Consider the following 7,609-nt stretch of genomic DNA (forward strand, 5'->3'; position numbering starts at 1 on the left):
AAACTAAAAAGAAGAAGCTTACTACAAAACTCTCCCCATGTCCTACCCAGCCAACAGATCTCACACAATGAAGACATACCAGTTAGTCCAGACACCTGGAGAGTAAGTGGGAGAAAAGGTGAAATGTAACAGAGTTCAGAGGACATAACACACAACCCTCAGAATAAAGGGCTCCAAAAAGAGCTCTGTGTTTCCAAAGGTGATGAGGATGAAAAGCCATCAGGCATTTAACAAGATGTCCATGATAAATAAGGGTGATGAAGATAAGGGTTAGATCTTAGTGAGGAGCTGCATTATGGCAGTGGTGGTGCTCTGTCCAAAGATGAAGGCTCCACAGATCAGAGTGATATCATCCCCATGTTGTTACAGTAGGACCACTCTGAGAGGGAATGGGGGAGGGGTTAGTGAGAAAATAAAGGAGAGAAATTGAGTATATTTTTTAAGGATTTGGATGAATGAATGGTTTGAATGAGTGACCATGATTGGTTTAAACTTGCCTTGTTATGAAAGATACTGTCTCTGACTGCATGTCAAATACAAGATATAATCCTGAAGACAAGCAGAGCAAGCAAACATATCTCTGCTGCTTCGATTTACATGCAACCATGTGGGAGATAGTGGTGTGAAAGAGGGAGAATTTTCCCACCTAGGAAAATTAAGATGAAAAATGTGCTTATTCCTCCGATGACACTGATCACCTTGCTAATGTCTGGGATGAACATGGCGATGAGGACGGTGACAGTGATCCAGGCTATAGTCAGCCCCACATGGCTACGGTTCTCATACGACTCCGTCACCATGTGGAAGTGCAGACGGAAACTCAGCAGTGAGTCCTGAATCACTGACCTGTGTGCAGGAAGTCAGACACACTGCAATGAGACTCACTGGGCCAAACAGGCAAATTTACTAACAAGTTATTTATTTTGGCTCATATGCTCTGATTGAATGGCTAATGAATGCCCATTATTAAATGCTCTCCAGCCATGATGTTACCTTCCTACCAGGAGGATGATGATGATGAGGTAGATGGTGATGATAGAGATCCCAAAGAGCAGTCTTGCAATGATCATGAGGACATCATTCCCTGTGTATGACATCAGAATATCTGCTGTAACATCCTTGCCAAATGTCAGGTATCTGTAAACACCTGAACCAAAAAGGGAGGGGGAATGCATTCAGACACCAACTTTGCATACACTTTTAGACAAAAAAGGTGATTTGTAGAACCTAAAAGGGTTCACGTAATAATAAGGAATTCCCCTCGACCGCGCACACAAATTTAGGAAAACAAATATTCTTTCCGTTGACCCTGTGTAAAAGAGTCAACGTTGTTGTTGAATTTATGTTATACAGAAATAACAAAACATGCTGAAGAAGCTGCTGTGTTGTTCAATGTACATGTAACCAGGTCAAAAATCCCAACCTATGGTTCGCAATGCTCCCACGTAGGGAAATAGAGGACGTGAGAAGAGCCCTGTGACTTCAGGCTATTCAGCTTGGGAGAGTGGGAAATGTGGGGACCCGGTGTCCAAATAGGCTACACGTAGCTAGCTATGTGTGTGGAAAACATTTAATCACAGATAAGACATTTAACTTCTTTTGTACAGTCCGTTTGTAACTCCACTCACTACTTGTAGCTGTATAGTCCGTTTGTTTGTGTTGTTGGTCTTGGCTAGCTTAATGTTCCGGTCGGTAGCTAACTAGCACTCACTCACTTGGCTGTTACATTATCATGAAAAGGGGCATGAGGGAAGCCCTACACTATTACCTTTTTCTAAGTGTTGAGAACAGGAGCAAATGGGCTATGTTGAAAAGCAACCTTTAGATACAGTGGGGGGGAAAAGTATTTAGTCAGCCAACCAATTGTGCAAGTTCTCCCACTTAAAAAAATGAGAGAGGCCTGTAATTTTCATCATAGGTACACTTCAACGATGACAGACAAAATGAGAAAACAAATCCAGAAAATCACATTGTAGGATTTTTTATGAATTTATTTGCAAATTATGGTGGAAAATAAGTATTTAGTATTTTACACAATTGGTGGCTGACTAAATACTTTTTTCCCCCACTGTATGTTGTACTTCTCTAAAATGTAGTTTTGTAATTTACTAAAACAAGCCGACAACAACAAAATTGAGTTTTAAAAGGTCATGTTTTTGCTGTGAGTCAAAGTAGTAACCTAGGTAACCACAGGTTGTTTTCACCACAGGCGGGCAGGGCCGCGACGTTCTATCTAATACCGACTGGGTCGATAGGAAAACCCTTTGAAGAACCCGTTTTGGTTCCAGGTAGAACCCTTTCCACAGGGGGTTCTACATGGAGACCAAAAGGGTTCTACCTGAAACCAAAAAGGGTTCTACCTGAAACCAAAAAGGGTTCTACTATGGAACCCTTTTTTCTAAGAGTGTGCAGTCGTATAGTCGCTGTGTTCACTACAATCACTTGGTGCTATCAGATAAAGTATTGAAAGGATGAGCCTCACAAATTAGGGAGTAGATGATCAGGGAGAAGAACATGGACACCACAGAGATGAACACCCAGTGGGAGAGGCTTTTGTTCTCCATGCTGCTGCATGCTGCTGTAGATGGCTGTGCAAGCCTCGTGACACTGGAGCACAGAATGATACAGAACAGGACATGGCAGACTCAGAATGCAAAGCACAGATAAACATGGCTACATAGACCTGAGACTGAGACTTGTGTCACTCATAGAGCTCTAATTTTCACAGACAGTGCCCACAGGAAAAAGAGCCCTGACACTTAATCCTTTGAATCATTCTGGTGTCCAGTTAGTCTCAATGTAAGAGCCAGAGAAGCGATCAATAGTATGGGGCTCTGATAAAGGAATTTATATGTGTAAAGTAATGACTAAAGAATTCCACCCTGAAACTGTATAACTGTGTGAAATGTATTATAATAATAAGACTATAATCCAATAATGTGTGTGTAAGACAAGTTAAGACAAAAAACATTGTGTTACTATGTAGCAATGTGAGAAATGTATAGTTGAGACAACAAAGGACAACTGAACTACAGATGACCTAGTTATAACTCTGTAAACTGACAACAGGAAAGAGGCACCTTCAAAGGCCCCTCTAATCTAGGGAGGAGAGTAACAGCTAGAAACTGCCAGGCTGGTACAAAAGTGATAAACTAGGAATGTGAACTGTGGGACAAATACAGCATGCCTAAAAGAAAGGTAGAGTTTCTATTGATAAGAATTCAGTTGTGTGTGTGTGTTATACAAAGACTGCGTTCTCATTTTTTGATTTCAGAGCTCTCTGAATAAAGAACTAACCTTTTGCAGAATCTGAGACTTTGCCTAATTCATATATTGAACCCGAGCCTTACAACCTCGGGGAATTGATCAAAGCTTAAGTGATTGTTGAGTTATTATCATTGGGAGTGAAAATTCTCGTGACAGGCTCCAAAGCTGTTAATGCTCCAAGTCATAGAACGTCAAAGCCTTTGTCATGAGCTGAGACAAGCTTCCAATTCAACAGTATACATTACATAAGCAAAGTTCTCCCAGGTTTACTCAATATGCTCCTCCAACATTCCTCCATCCCACCTTCCTTCAGGATCTCCATCATTCCTTTTTCTTCTCCAGCTAAGTAATCAATCAGCCTGGGGGTGCAGGGGCTCAGCTAGCTGGGCTTTGTGGGCCTCTTTTAGCTTCGTATGAACCTTCCTGATCTCGCAAGCTTACGTTCTGTTTCGTTAAACGGATAGCTAAACAGAATGTAAGCTTGAGAGATCAGGATGGTTCGTACAACACTAGTCCTCTCTCCCACTGCCCTTTAATTGCATTTCTGATCATCCTACTGTGTTCCCTTGGGTACTCAGAAGATTACTAAAAACTACCTCTGGAAGAAAAGTGGAAAATAACACTTATTTTCAATATTGAACAGAGAACCAGCTCTCCTCAGTCATTTTAAAGAGCAGGATAGCCTGAGGCTCGGCAGGACTGTGATGGGTTTTCAGACAGCTCCTCAATTGACCAGAATTTGGGGTAAATGCCAGACCTTTAACCATTGGCTTCATAAAGAAAATAATCTAACCTCACTAGTAACCTCTTTGAAAACCAGACATGATTGAAACCGTACTCACCTGAAAGCAGATGGTCGGGATAACACTGAACATCAAAGGCATATTTTTATTTTAGTTAAAAACAAATTCTTATTTTCAATGACGGCCTAGGAATAGTGGGTAAACTGCCTGTTCAGGGGCAGAACGACAGATTTGTACCTTGTCAGCTCAGGGATTTGAACTTGCAACCTTTCAGTTACTAGTCCAACGCGCTAACCACAAGGCTACCCTGCCGCCCCATAGAGCTTATTCTACAGAGAGCCAACAACAAAACTCTGGAAAGGCTTTTTCTAAAGTACCTGGTCTGACCTTTGATGTCAGTCTTTTACAGTTCATGTGTCAATCACACTGACAAATTACAATGTGTGGGTGGCTGATGGCCATGACTTCACTCCCAAACAGTCAAAATGTTGTTGAAAATGAAACTACCTTTAACAAGAGCAGAAGGTGTAAGAGCAACTTTTATTAAAAGATCATCTTATATCCTGATCTCACAGACCTAATGACCTAGAGGCATAAAAGGCTACATTTAACTTTGACAGCATTTTTCTACCTTTTATTTTATTTATTTTTATTTCACCTTTATTTAAACAGGTAGGCAAGTTGAGAACAAGTTCTCATTTACAACTGCAACCTGGCCAAGATAAAGCAAAGCAGTGTGACACAGACAACAACACGGAGTTACACATGGAATAAACAATAAACAAGCCAATAACACAATAAACAAGTCAATGACACAGTAGAAAAAAATGAAAGTCTATATACAGTGTGTGCAAAAGGCATGAGGAGGTAGGCAATAAATAGGCCATAGGAGCGAATAATTACAATTTAGCAGATTAACACTGGAGTGATAAATGAGCATATGATGATGTGCAAATAGAAATACTGGTGTGCAAAAGAGCAGAAAAGTAAATAAAATAAAAACAGTATGGGGATGAGGTAGGTAGATTGGGTGGGCAATTTACAGATGGACTATGTACAGCTGCAGCGACAGGTTAGCAGCTCAGGTAGCTGATGTTTAAAGTTGGTGAGGGAAATAAAAGTCTCCAACTTCAGCGATTTTTGCAATTCGTTCCAGTCACTGGCAGCAGAGAACTGGAAGGAAAGGCGGCCAAATGATGTGTTGGCTTTGGGGATGATCAGTGAGATATACCTGCTGGAACGTGTGCTATGGGTGGGTGTTGTTATCGTGACCAGTGAACTGAGATAAGGCGGAGCTTTACCGAGCATAGACGTATAGATGACCTGGAGCCAGTGGGTCTGGCGACGAATATGTAGCGAGGGCCAGCCGACTAGAGCATTCAGGTCGCATTGGTGGGTGGTATAAGGTGATTTGGTAACAAAACGGATGGCACTGTGATAGACTGCATCCAGTTGGCTGAGTAGAGTAATGGAAGCTATTTTGTAGATGACATCGCCGAAGTCGAGGATCGGTAGGATAGTCAGTTTTACTAGGGTAAGTTTGGTGGCGTGAGTGAAGGAGGCTTTGTTGCGAAATAGAAATCCGATTCTAGATTTGATTTTGGATTGAAGATGCTTAATGTGAGTCTGGAAGGAGGGTTTACAGTCTAACCAGACACCTAGGTATTTATAGTTGTCCACATATTCTAGGTCGGAACCGTCCATGGTGGTGATGCTAGCCGGGCGGGCAGGTGCGGGCAGCGAACGGTTGAAAAGCATGCATTTGGTTTTACTAGCGTTTAAGAGCAGTTGGAGGCCACGGAAGGAGTGTTGTATGGCATTGAAGCTCGTTTGGAGGTTTGTTAGCGCAGTGTCCAAGGAAGGGCCAGAAGTATACAGAAGGGTGTCGTCTGCGTAGAGGTGGATCAAGGAATCGCCCGCAGCAAGAGCGACATCATTGATATATACAGAGAAAAGAGTCGGCCCGAGAATTGAACCCTGTGGTACCCCCATAGAGACTGCCAGAGGTCCGGACAACATGCCCTCCGATTTGACACATTGAACTCTGTCTGCAAAGTAGTTGGTGAACCAGGCGAGGCAATCATTAGAAAAACCAAGGCTATTGAGTCTGCCGATAAGAATACAGTGATTGACAGAGTCGAAAGCCTTGGCCTTACCTAGCACATAGACCTATCATAGAGGCCTATCATAAACTCATATCTATTGTTCACCTCAGATTATATAACAAAGATAGAAATGACACATATTAATTGGGATTACAAGCACTCACCCACTACTGTAGAGGGTGGATATGTGCACCTCACGGTCCTCTCTTGTGTGAAATTTCACAACAATGGCCACTGTTAGGTATGTAGCGGCCAGAGTACCTAAAATCTAAAATACTTCAAAGAGGGGGAAAGGCTTGAGTATAACATGATATTGAATATGGCAGCAACAGCCATGTCAATATTGCAATGTTATGCATCAAGTAGTCTTTGCAATGCCGTATTACACTGCCCATAAATACCTCTGTCACGACTTCCGCCGAAGTCGGTTCCTCTCCTTGTTCGGGCGGCGTTCGGCGGTCGACGTCACCGGTCTTCTAGCCATCGCCGATCCACCTTTCATTTTCTATTTGTTTTGTCTTGTTTTCCCGCACACCTGGTTTACATTCCCTCATCACTTGACGTGTATATAACCCTCTGTTCCCCCCATATCTGTGTGTGGAATTGTTTGTTGTAAGTGTTTTGTGTATTTAGACTGGTTTGCGACGGGTATTTCAACCCGTATTTTGCTGTTCTGGGTGCAGTTTGGTTTTTGCATCATTAAAGTGCTCCGGTTGTTACTCATTTCTGCTCTCCTGCGCCTGACTTCCCTGCAGCCAGTTACGCATCGCTTACAACTTCACCTGATGTACTTCTGAATACTGATCTCTTTAGGGATGGAGAGAGGGAGGATGAGGAAGACACATAGGAGGATGAGGACAAAATGCGGGTCTGTGTACCAGTGGTATGGCATGTCTGCTTCGTGCAATCCAGTTATCAACAGAAATACATAAATGACATCATGAAACATGTATCAGATAGGATGTTGACAATCTATATCATTAACCCATTTCCTATCAGCATCATTACATAATGAGAAGGATGGGTGAAAACAAAATTAGATGATTTCAAAGGCTCCAGAAGAAATAGTTCAGGAAGGAATTACTATAACATAATCCAGCAAGAGATCTCAGGGAGTCATGTGGTCATGGAGATGACTCGCATTTCTCCAGCTGGTCCGTTACTATGACCAGGAAAGCCACAGAGATCATGAAGAGGTTGAAGACGAACACGACCTCACAGAGTTGCCCGATCGCAGGCCCACACACATCCTTCACCACGGCTTGGTATGTGTTCTGACCACTGATGCAGGAGGAGTAGCCCAGGATTACCAGGCCACTGATGAGGAACACCAGGGACACCTGGGGCGGAGGAGGGATACAAATACAATCAAGAGGTTGCTCAGTGGGAGAAGAGAGACATGATTGATCAATGAATTAGAGAGTAGGCCTATGTAACCGATGTGAAAGGGCTAGTTAGTTAGCGGTGGTGCGCGCTAATAGCGTTTCAATCAGT

General features: G+C 42.7%; 1 pseudogene; it reads right to left on the reverse strand.

The window, feature by feature from the left end:
- Nucleotides 1-270: 270 nt before the first annotated feature.
- On the reverse strand, nucleotides 271-7,515 carry LOC123727829 (putative sodium-coupled neutral amino acid transporter 8; annotated as a pseudogene).
- Between the last annotated feature and the right edge of the window lie 94 nt (nucleotides 7,516-7,609).

The sequence above is a fragment of the Salmo salar genome, chromosome 16, assembly GCF_965601325.2.
Source record: "Salmo salar chromosome 16, fSalSal1, whole genome shotgun sequence".
NCBI classification, from domain to species: Eukaryota; Metazoa; Chordata; class Actinopteri; order Salmoniformes; family Salmonidae; genus Salmo; species Salmo salar.